The sequence below is a fragment of the Silene latifolia genome, chromosome 1, assembly GCF_048544455.1.
Source record: "Silene latifolia isolate original U9 population chromosome 1, ASM4854445v1, whole genome shotgun sequence".
Lineage (NCBI taxonomy): Eukaryota > Viridiplantae > Streptophyta > Magnoliopsida > Caryophyllales > Caryophyllaceae > Silene > Silene latifolia.
The window spans coordinates 81664708-81677294 of NC_133526.1; the positions used below are offsets into that span (position 1 = coordinate 81664708).

General features: G+C 34.8%; 1 non-coding gene across 1 annotated transcript; it reads right to left on the reverse strand.

Annotated features, from left to right (window-relative positions):
- Window positions 1-1172: 1172 nt before the first annotated feature.
- On the reverse strand, window positions 1173-1279 carry LOC141622141 (small nucleolar RNA R71). Its single transcript, XR_012532880.1, has one exon. It is a non-coding gene; the product is annotated as a small nucleolar RNA R71 (small nucleolar RNA).
- Between the last annotated feature and the right edge of the window lie 11308 nt (window positions 1280-12587).

The following is a 12587-nucleotide window of genomic DNA, read 5'->3' on the forward strand; positions in this document are numbered from 1 at the left end:
ATTAAATCGACTTGTAGGTGTTGTACAATCTAATCGATTCGGCTCCGGGACCCAAACCTTCTTAGGGATTGTAAGCTTATACACCAACTCGATCCCATCACAACAATAAGTGCTTGCATCTAATTGAGAACATGTTTGTATGATCAACTCCCATGAATCCCCTATGAACTCATGACACCCTAGTGCCTTTAAATCAATTGTTTACAACTCCTTTGTTTACCTTGCTTTGTTTTCATTAATTTACTTTCATCTTGTTAATTAGTTTAGTTTATCTCCTACCTCAACCCAAATTGTGAAGGCCCTAAGACACAACCATTTGCAATTGAGAATCCTACATCAATACCCGTCGCTTAGGATCCGAACATTACTTACCTCTTTGCTAAGAGTAGTTTCTGAAGTTATAAATATTGTTTTGGTTGGTAGCTTTTGACGACGAGTTTAAACCGGACCAAAAATGGCGCCGCTGCCAGGGACGGTGTTAAATTGATTTGATTTTCGTTAATTTTTTTTTAGTTGTGTCTTTCTTCACCTTGGAGAAGTCAATATCCTCAAGGTTATTCTAAATTTTTAGAGTTGTTTGATATTTTGCATGACTAGGAGATCACAAGGTAATCCATTACCTATTGATCTTGAAATTCAAAGATCCTTAACCAACAATAGAAGAGTTGCGAGAGGTACTTCAAGAGTTGTAGGTATTGGAGAGATTGTGGACATTCCACCAAATAACATTGAGTTTATCAACCCGATTGCAAGAGAAGGAGAGGACAACCCAATACAAAAACCACCACAATCAACCCATAATGCCTAAATTTTTATCAAATTCCGTACAAACCGAGGAGAACCTACCAAATGGTACTCCTACACCACCACATTTAACCGGTAATTTCATAGCCAAATCTGCACTCATACAACTAGTTGAGAGAAATCAATTTGGAGGGATGCCTAGTTAAGACCCTCATTCACATATGGAGACTTTTTATGACTATTGTGATGCATTTTCTCAAACCGGAGTTACTCAAGATCAAATATGATGGGTATTATTCCTTTTTTCTTTGATTGGTACTGCAAACCAATGGTTGAAGAGTCTAGACAAGACTACCCTTGGTATCGATTCATGGAAGAAGTTAACACTTGCTTTCTACAAGAAATTCTATCCTCCGGGGAAGACTAACATGTTGAGAGCCCAAATCACCGGGTTCAAACAAAGGGATGAGGAATCATTGTATGAAGCATGTGAGAGTTTTAAGGACACTTGTCGTTCTTGTTCACACCATGGACTTAGCGAGTGGTTCCTTGTGCAACAATTTTGGAATGGTTTATATGAAGACTCCCGCAACATTCTCAATATGGGATCCAATGGTATGTTTACCGAAGTTGATGACAATCAAACATGGGCCAAAATTGAAGAGATGGCGGTTCATAATTCCTAATATAGTAGGCCTCCAAAGGCCACTAGAGGAGGAAAGCATGAGGTAGATTCTATCACACAATTGGGTGCTCAACTAAGTGCTCATATTGACACCATCAATTTGAATTTTGACAAGGTCATGGCTAAGCTTAATGAAGCTTAAAAATCACCCAAATAACATGTTAATGCTATGGTATCATCATCCTCAATTCCAAGTGGAGTATATGAGAGTTGTGGAACTTTGGGACATGACCAAAGTGAATGTAGGGGAACAAGTGAACAAGTAAATGCTTTCCAAGCATACAAAAGTGGCACGCCTTATTCCAACTATTACAATGATAATACCAAATTCCATCCAAACTTCTCATACAAGAGCCAAAATGTCAAAACCCACAACCAACATACACCCCACCTCCAATGAGAAATAAAGCCCAAAGACCCTTTTACAACCAAAGCCAAGGTTATCAAAATCAACCTTCTTACAATCAATCCAATGACTAAAGCTTTGATGTTTAAAAAGTGGTCCTCCAAATGCAAAAGAACCAATAAGAATTTTTCACCCAAATGCAAAAAGATAGCCAAGCCAAAGACATCACCATCAACAACATACTAGCCCACAACAAGATGTTGGAAACTCAAATGTCTCAATTAGCATCTTCTAGCTCTCAAAGACAAAAGGGGCAATTTGTTGGAGTAGTGTCCTCCACAATAAGTGCGTTTACATATTAAATCTCGTTAAAGGAATATCAGGGATTTTTTTTTGTCAGTTGGTCATCGTTTATCGGTAATGATTGGCTGACTAGAGTATGACATTACTGTCGTGTGATGGCGGTGATCAGCTGATCCCTTAGGTCACACCTATAGGATGATGCCCAAATGGAAAAACTAATTATTTTTATTAGATACAATTTAATTAAATCCTTGTAATTATTGACTTTTAATAAGTCATGTGAATATATATTATTTGATGACGGGTTACAAACTCGGGGCAAGAGGATTTATTATTTAATTATGTGATAATTAATTAATAAATATTTATTAGAACTTATTAGTTAATAGTAAATTAATGAATTTTATACGGATTGTGTATATGGTTTGAGGCGGAGGTAATTAGCTATTTAAATTAACAAGAGGTTGTAAAATTAGCTAATAAGGGTTCCATTGACACATTTTATAATGATAAAATGGTCTAATGATTACTTAATAGTTGAGTGGTTATTAGTGATTAGAGTGTATTACTTAAGTGTTAAATAATCAAATTAATATTTAATTATGTAAGATAATTAAATATAAGACTTATAAGCATTTATGGGACAAATGTCGAAAGTCAAAATGACCCGAAAAACTTCACATGTGCAGCCTAATATGATGTGTTTTACACTCATGTAGTGACATCATTTTACAATAACTTTTGTTGGTGAACTGTTTACATTTTGTGGCTTATAAATACCTCACATATACACCACTTTGGGCGAGTGAATATTTAGGGGAAAAAAAAACTCTCCATCTTTTTCCTCTCTTATCACTTGATCAAATTGTTGATCATCATCAAAATAAATTCACAAAAATAATAATTTACATAAGCATTATTATAGTAATAATATTTGTATTATTATATCAAGGTTTTCAACTAAAATTATCTAGTTAATAATTTAGTTGATTTTCGGCTTAATCTTGGGTGCTACCAAAGGAGATTACCTAAGTTACTAATTTGGGTTTTGGAGGATCATCCACCATCTATTACCTCAAGAACATCATCAAGGAAGGAGTCCTTGAGTTGTGCCCTTTATATTTCCACCATCAATGTAAGGAAATTTATCTTAAGATGGTTTTATACCATCTTTATGTTATTTATCTTTGCATGCATGTAGATTTAGACCCCTGGATAAAATTAGTTAGTAATTTTGACATCATCAGATGAGTCTAATTTGGTCTAAATAACTAACAAGTGGTATCGGAGCATTGTTACATGCATGCATGTAGTCTTAAGACGATTTTAGTAATTTATGAGATAAATTAATAACATTTGATATTATGTAGTTAAAATTAGTTTTATCACATAATATGGTCTTGCATGTAAAAAATCTGGTCTTAGAATGATATGGGACGAAAATTTGATTTTTGTTATATTTATTCACTCTTTAGGACTTAAAATGGCATAAAATTGATTAAAAATACACTAAAATTAATTAAGAGTTAATTAAATTATGTTGCATGTTAATTTTATGCATATTTATTTAGAAATAACTACATTCATATTCTATTTATGAGAAAAGTAGAAACTATAAATTAATGTGATTTAGGTACTTTATTGATTATTTTTTTTGATAAAAATTGGTAAATAATGGTTATTTTATAAATAAATATTGATTTAATTTTTAGGCTCTACATTTTTGGATTTTTAGCTCCTGGAAATTGATTCAAAATGTACAAAATTTTATTTCAAAGTCGTCTCAATTTTTATGATTTGATTTAGAGTTAAATCGTAAAATTGCCGTTTTACCGAAACAATTGTGAATTTGTTTTAAAAAAATTTTAAAACCATAAATTTTCACATGAATGTCATTTTGGTGAAATACCAGAATGTACAGAATCTTAAAATTTATTTTTCCATAAAAATTTTAATTAAATGGAACTTTTTCATAATAATTGTGAATTATTATGTCTTTTCTTATAATTAATGTTTTAATCCCATATAAATTCAAGATAATTAGTAAGAATAATTATTTTGATATTAGACCTGATTAGTATGATTAGTAAATCTTAAAATTGTTATAAGAATTGATTATGGATTTTTTATGGTAAAAATTCCGTCAAAGCAAGCTCAAATGATTGTTGTTGGTAAGTTAGATGATTTGACATGACATTTTACATAATGCATTTGTATTATTCATTTGGATGAATAGTTTTTAGTGTTTTAATTATGTAATTTTTCCTAATATGGCCATAGGTAGAAATTGGTATTTCCCGTAATGTAAGGGAATATCGACTTGTTTTGTAATTAATTACGATTTCGCATCGCCCAATTTGTAATTAATTAATAGTTTTTATTTTAATTTTATTACAATTTGTATAATTGGAAATTGTTATGTAAATTAATTATTAGTAGTTAAATGAAGCATCTAAAGATGGAGTTTTTATGAAGACGGTGTTTTTGGAAAGGCGTTCCGAAATCCTAAAGAAGGAGGCCAATTTTATGAAGACTCAAGGGGCCAAGGAGTTGGTTTCTGAAGTGTAATAGTTTAAGTTAATTAGATTAACTAGGTTGCCATACTAGGACTTGTTTGTTCATACTTATGCATTCATGCCAAATCGTCACTACATTTTTTATTTTGTTGTTATCGATTTAATTGTCTAGCATTCACCAACTTTGTTTACTTAAAAGTGATAGACAATTAAATTAATAAGATCTCTCACTTTAATTTGAAAATTGAGATTAGCCTTACCAAATAATAGCACCTATGAATCCCTTCTTCATTAGAGGTAGGTTCGGATCACCGAGGTACACTCTTTTTACGTTGGGTAAGTAGGGTAATAAAAGTTATTACGCGTGAAAATTGATTGGACTCAACAGAATAATTATGGGTTGAATGGGTCCACCGTGCCCATAATTATTTCTGGGGCAAAAAGATAGATTTTAAGAAAATCTGTCGACCAAGAGTTCTAGTAGAAGAATCAGTCAAAATTGTTGACTCACCAAATATATATAAATATGGGTTGAATCGGTCCACCGTGCCCGTGTTTATATAAAATTGGATCTTGGAATCATTTATATAATTAAGTGGGAGATCATTATATAAATGAGATCTTGTTAAAATAGTTTCACAAGTTAAAATATTTAGACAATAAATGTTAATCTTTCCTTTCATTTCCTTTGTAGTAATCATGATGGCTTCTACTAGTCAAACCATCAATATAGTTAGAGATTCATGGCTATGTTCTTTTATGGACAAATATGTTTTAAAAGTCGACGGTAGTAATTTTAAAGATTGGGAGGAACAACTTCGATTAGCTGCCGCAGGTGATGGCAAATTACGCTACCTTGTCGATCCCTCTCCCCCTTCGCCTAGTTTTAGGGCCACTGCCGATGTACGGGAGGCTTTTAATGATTATCAAAAGGAATCTGCTGCAATAAAAAAATGTTTTGATTTTTTCAATGGATTCTGCTTTAAAAAGGCAATGTGTTATGTTCCGCAATGCACATGAAGTATTCTCGAGGCTTTCTACTATGTTTTCTCAAGCCCCGAGAATAATTCAATATGACACCGCAGTTTGATTCTTTGAGGCTAACCTCAAAGATGGTCAACGTGTAAGTTCACACGTACTTAAAATGATTGAGTACGTGAAAACTTTACATGAGCTCCATTCTCTGCTTATGCAAGCAGAGAAGGACATGGGATTGAGTGGGAGTACGAGGAGGGATGTACTTGCGATTAACGTGAAGGGGAAGAAGCAGTTTAAGAGAAACGCAGGTTAGAAGACCGTACAGGTGGAGGGCAAAGGTAAAGCAATTGCGAGTTCCTCTACCAAGCCTAAGCCTAAGAAGGGTAATCCTCTTAAAGATACTTGTAATTATTGTAATAACAAGGGACATTGGAGGCGTAGTTGCACAAAATACTTGGATGACATTAAAGTTGGCATTGTGAAGCCAACATGTAATTTCTCAACCGAATCTTTTATGATAGACATAAATTATGCTTCAAATACAACTTGGGTATTAGATACTGGTTGTGGTTCTCATTTGTGCAATCATTTGCAGGGCCTAAAAAGCATAAGAAACCTAAACAAGGGTAATGTTGATCTCCGATTGGGAAACGGTTCTAAAGTAGATGCCGTCTCAGTTGGAACCTACGTAATTAATTTAGCTTCGGGTTTGCAGTTTTATCTTAATAATTGTTATTTTGTACCGACGTTGTCTAGGAATATAATATCATTATCTGTGTTAGACACAGAAGGTTTTTCTTTTGTTATCAAAGACAAACATTGTACATTTTCCCTTAATGGGATTGTATATAGCGAAGCTATTTCAATCAATGGTATTTATATCTTTTTTTTTGGTGAAATGTAAGTTTCTATTAACCACAAACAAAGGTTATTACAACCTACCATTTTACAAACTATTAATTTCAAATAGGGACACACCCCTATTTACATAAGTCAATGCTCTCTACCCAAGTTCTAGTACATTAATCCAACTGATTTCTGAGCACACTAATACGCAATTTCGCACTATTCCTAGCCTGATGGAGAACAACAGACGGCCTGAGTAAGCTATTCTCTACACGAGCCTTGTTTCTCATCATCCAAATCTAGTAGTAGCAGACCATGAAAGCACACAGCAAAATCCCCTTCCTAGCTTTTGTCCATTTTTGTTGCCAAATCCACTGCAAGGTATTAGCAAATGGAAGAGACATCTGACATAATACAGCCATCTCCTACAAAATACATCTACTATAGACACACTACTCAAATAGATTCAAGTAAGTCTCAGTAGCATTTCCACATAGCAAGCAAAGATCATCAGGACAGATGCCTAGCATAAACAACTTACTTTTAACCTGTAGAGCATTTCTGATCATCAGCCAACAAATAAATCTGTGTTTAGGAACACACCATTGGTTCCAAATAGCTTTGTGCCACACTACAGGTTGATGCTTAACTCGTAACATCTCATACCCACTCTTCAAAGTATACCCCTTAGTATCCAACACCCACTGCCCCTGAACATAGCCCTGGCTCAGCTTGTCTCTAACCCAACAGATAGTTTTCCACCCCCAGCTCAAATCACCACTGGGATTATACTCAGAATGGTATTTATATTCTAGACACGTGCAACGATGTTTATCATTTAGATAATAAAAGACTCAAAACAGGTGATCCCAATCAATCTTATTTATGGCATTGTCGATTAGGACATATTAACGACAAACGCATTAAAAGACTAGTGTCGACTGGTATAATTAAACCTTTTGATTTCGATCATTTGGCATATGTGAATCTTGTCTTCTTGGCAAGATGACTCGTGCACCTTTTCTAGGAAAAGGATCTCGAGCTAGTGAGTTGTTGAGTTTAATACACACAGATGTATGTGATCCAATGATAGTCATGCTAGAGGCAATTATGACTACTTCATTACTTTTACCGATGGCATGAGTAGATATGGGTATATCTACTTAATGGGATATAAAAGTGAAGCTTTTAAGAAGTTCAAAGAGTTTCAGAATAAAGTAGAAAACCAATTAAATAAGAAGATTAAAACGTTACGATCAGATCGTGGTGGGGAATATCTAAGCAATGACTTTAGAGATCACCTTAAAGACTGTGGTATTGTATCCCAGTTAACTCCTCCTGTCACACTACAATTGAATGGTGTGGTTGAAAGGAGGAATCGAACTTTATTAGATATGGTCCGATCAATGATGAGTCAAACTGAGTTACCTAAGTCATTTTGGGGATTTGCCATTTCATCTGCTATACGCTCACTTAATCAAAGTTCCACTAAAGCAACTGACAAAACTCCTAATGAGATATCGAAAGGGAAGGTCCCGAATTTACGATACATGAAAGTATGGGGTTATGTATTTTTATAGGCTATCCTAAGGAAACGTTTGGATATTACTTCTACAATAGTAGTGAGAACAAAGTGTTTGTGGCTCGTGAAGCTGTCTTTCTAGAAAAAGAGTTTATTTCTGAAAAAAGAGTGGGAGAAAATTTGAACTTGATGAAGTTCAAGAGCCACAAACTGATGTGACAGTATAGGAAGATGTTCCTTCTACGCCTGAATAGGTTATTGTTCCTTCTGAACGTAGGAGGTCAGAGAGGGTTAGTCGCCAGCCTGATAGATACCTTGGTGTTATCGAGGAAGATGGTGACTATGGGGTTTTACTTTTGGAAAGTGATGAACCTAAGACCTACAAAGCAGCTATTACTAGTTTTGACTCTAAGCTATGGCTCGAGGCCATGCAATCCGAGATGGATTCCATGTACGAAAATCAGGTATGGGACCTAGTTAACTTACCTAAATATGTTCGACCACTTCAGTGTAAGTGGATATTTAAGATTAAAATCGGCATGGATAGACATAAAGATGTCTACAAAGCTAGATTAGTGGCAAAAGGTTTCACCCAAGTTCATGGTTTACACTATGATGAAACTTTTGCACCAATTGCTATGCTTAGATCTATTCGGATAATGTTAGCGATTGCTACATTTCATGATTATGAGATATGGCAAATGAATGTCAAAAACCGCTTTCCTAAACGGGTTTCTGGAAGAGGAAGTGTTCATGACATAGCCTGAAGGTTTTGTGGTTCCTAAAAATCCTAACCAAGTATGCAAACTTAAGAGATCCATTTATGGTCTTAAGCAAGTGTCAAGGAGTTAGAATCATCGTTTTGATCATGGTATTAAACATAATGGTTTTTCTCGAAGTGTTGAGGAACCATATTTATACATGAAGTTTAGTGGGAGTAAAGTTGTTTTCTTACTTCTTTATGTGGACGACATATTACTCATTGGGAATGATGTAGATATGCTTGCTTCTGTCAAGAAGTGGTTAGGAAATCACTTCCAAAAAAAAGATTTGGGTGAAGCTCAGCGCATCTTGGGTATCCGGATTTATAGGGATAGATCCAAAAGGAAATTAGCTTTGAGTCAAGAAGCTTATATCGATAAGATTCTTGACCGATTCAATATGAAAAACTCCAAGAGAGCTTTTCTACCAATAGGTAGTGGGATTATTCTGAGTGAGTCACAGGGTCCTACTGAGCCTAAGGATATTGAACGCATGAAATCGATTCCCTATGCTTCAGCTGTTGGATCGATCATGTATGCTATGATCTGTTCTCGTCCTGACGTCTCGTATGCTTTGAGTATGACGAGTCGTTATCAGAAAACTCTATGTGAAAGTCACTGGATAGCCGTCAAGAATATTATGAAGTACTTGAGAAGGACTAAGGATTCATTCTTAGTGTTTGGAGGAGAATCTGAATTAAGAGGTTATATGGATGCCAGTTTCCAAACCGATAGGGATGATTTAAAATCCTAGGCTGGTTTTGTCTTTTTGTTGAACGGAGGGGCGGTTTACTAGAGAAGTTTTAAGGATTCTGTGATTGCTGATTCTACAACGAAAGCTGAGTACATTGCAGCCTCTGAAGCTGCAAAGGAAGCTGTTTGGATTAGGCAATTCTTAGAGGGACTTGAAGTAGTTCCGACCGCCGAGAATCTTATCACTTTGTATTGTGATAACATTGGGGCAATATTTCAAGCAAAAGAGACCAAGTCTAGTTACTAGAGATTTAATTGAAAGGAAGGAAATTACAGTCTGTAAGGTTGGGACAGCTGAAAACATCGCTGATCCTTTAACAAAGCCATTGTCTCAAGTATTAAGATATTGTATTTATTATTGTAATGATAGTCATGTAGTTTCAATGGGATTGAGACGAATGTCGGAACTGTTGTAAATTATATGATATTTAATGATTAAGATATTGTATTTATTATTTCATATATGATAATTACATTTATCGTTGTATTCCGTTTTATATCTGAATTTACATACTTATTTTTTTATCCAAATAGGTTGTAGTGACAATGTCGAACCCATTAAAGTGAACTGGATTAACATTTTATTTTGTCCCTAGTTACTTAATGAGGTGACGTCATGGAGTGACTAGATTGTAAGGCGATAGATGACAAGTTCGTCTGTCATATGGTCATAGTGATCGCTGATCGATTACATAGGCAGATTGTGAGACGATTTGTCGGATAGTGAACGTTTGTAGAGTCCTTTTGTTGCTGGGTCGTGGCAAGGATTTCTATTTATTCCTTCGAGTCAATTATTTAGACTGGTGACTGTTTGTCTGAGTTGGTACGGTTTTCCGGTGGCTTAGGTTTTTGTTCAAGGTTGCGCCGTAAAAGGAGGCCGATGTGCATTTACTGGGTCATTGTGATCTGTATCGAACGAAGAAAATAGGTCAACAGGATTGTCCATTTATGTCATATTTTATCTCAAGGCCACTCGAGGAGACGTGACTGGAAATGCGTGGCCACGCTCGGATGAGATCTATAGTGATTATCCGGTCAGACAGTCATTTTCCTGATCGAGGAAACCACTTTATGATATGATCACATGCAAGAACGACCTGAATGACATCTTGATTGAGTTGGATATATTATTGGATAAGAGTATTGGTAACGCACACTTTTGTCGGACAAGTTGGAGATTGTTGGAGTAGTATCCTCCACAATAAGTGCGTTTACATATTACATCTCATTAAAGGAATATCAGGGATTTATTTATTTATTTGTCAGCTGGTCATCGTTAATCGGTAAAGATTGGCTGACTAGAGTTTGATATTACTGTCGTGTGACGGCGGTGATAAGCTGATCCCTTTAGGTCACACCTATAGGATGATGCCCAAATGGAAAAACTAATTATTTGTATGAGATACAAATTAATTAAATCCTTGTAATTATTGACTTTTACCAAGTCATGTGAATATATAGTATTTGATGACGGGTTACGAACTCGGGCCAAGAGGATTTATTATTTAATTATGTGATAATTAATTAATAAATATTTATTTGAATTTATTAATTAATAGTTAATTAATTAATTTTATACGGATTGTGTATATGTTTTGAGGCGGAGGTAATTAACTATTTAAATTTACAAGAGGTTGTAAAATTACGTAATAAGGGTTCCATTGACACATTTTATACTGATAAAATGGTCTAATAATTGAGTGGTCATTAGTGGTTAAATTGTATTATTTAAGTATTAAATGATCAAATTAATATTTAATTAAATAAGATAATTAAATATAAGACTTATAAGCATTTGTGGAACAAATGTCGAAAGTCGATATGGACCCGAAAAACTTTACATGTGCAGCCTAATATGATGTGTTTGACACTCATGTAGTGACATCATTTTACACTAACTTTTGTTGGTGAATTGTTTACATTTTGTCGCTTATAAATATCCCACATATACACACTTTGAAGGAGTGAATTTTTAGAAAAAATAAACTCTCCATCTTTTTCCTCTCTTATCACTTGATCAAATTGTTGATCATCGTCAAAATAAATTCACATAAATAATAATTTACATAAGTATTATTATAGTAATAATATTTGTATTATTATATCAAGGTTTTCAACTAAAATTATCTAGTTAATAGTTTTGTTGATTTTAGGCTTAATCTTGGGTGCTACCAAAGGAGATTACCTAAGTTGGTAATTTGGGTTTTGGAGGATCATCCACCATCTATTACCTCAAGAACAACATCAAGGAAGGAGTCCTTGAGTTGTGCCCTTTATATTTCCACCATCAATGTAAGGAAATTTCTCTTAAGATGGTTTTATACCATCTTTATGTTATTTATCTTTGCATGCATGTAGATTAAGAACACTAGATAAACTTAGTTAGTAATTTTGACATCATAAGATGAGTCTAATTTGGTCTAAATAACTAACACAATTACCACCTCAAAGTCATCCCCAAGACATGAGTCTGTTAGTGCCATCCATTTGAGAAGTGGTACATGGTATGAAGAGCCGAAGAAGCCAATTGATGAAGATATTGTGGATGCTAGTGACAAGCAAAGAGTTGTGGAGAACTCTAAGGTGGTAGATCCGACCACCAATGAAGTTTCAAAGAAGAAGAATGAAGATAAGGCTAAGGAAAAAGAGCCTATTGTGGTTAGATTTCCATTCCAAAGTCGTCAAGCTAAGCCTAAGTTTGATGAACAACTTGGAAAGTTCACGGAAATTGTGAAGAACTTAGAAGTCTCAATCCTATTCATGGAATTGATCAATCATGTTCCGGCCTATGCAAAGTACATGAAAGATATTCATACCAAGAAGAAATCCATCCGGAAGCTAGAGACTATTGCCTTTGCCAAAGTGAGTAGTGCTAATATTCAATGAAGTTCCCCTCCAAAACTCAAAGATCAGGGAAGCTTCTTTATTCCATGCACCATTGGCGATGCTACAATCAACAAAGCATTATTTGACCTTGGAGCAAGTGTAAGTGTCATGCCATACTCGGTATGCAAGAGGCTAGGGATGGGAGAGCTCAAGTGCACTAACATTACACTCTAAATGGCGGATCGATTAACAAAGATACCTTTAGGGGTATGGGAGGATGTGCCCGTATGAATCGGCAAGTTCTTCA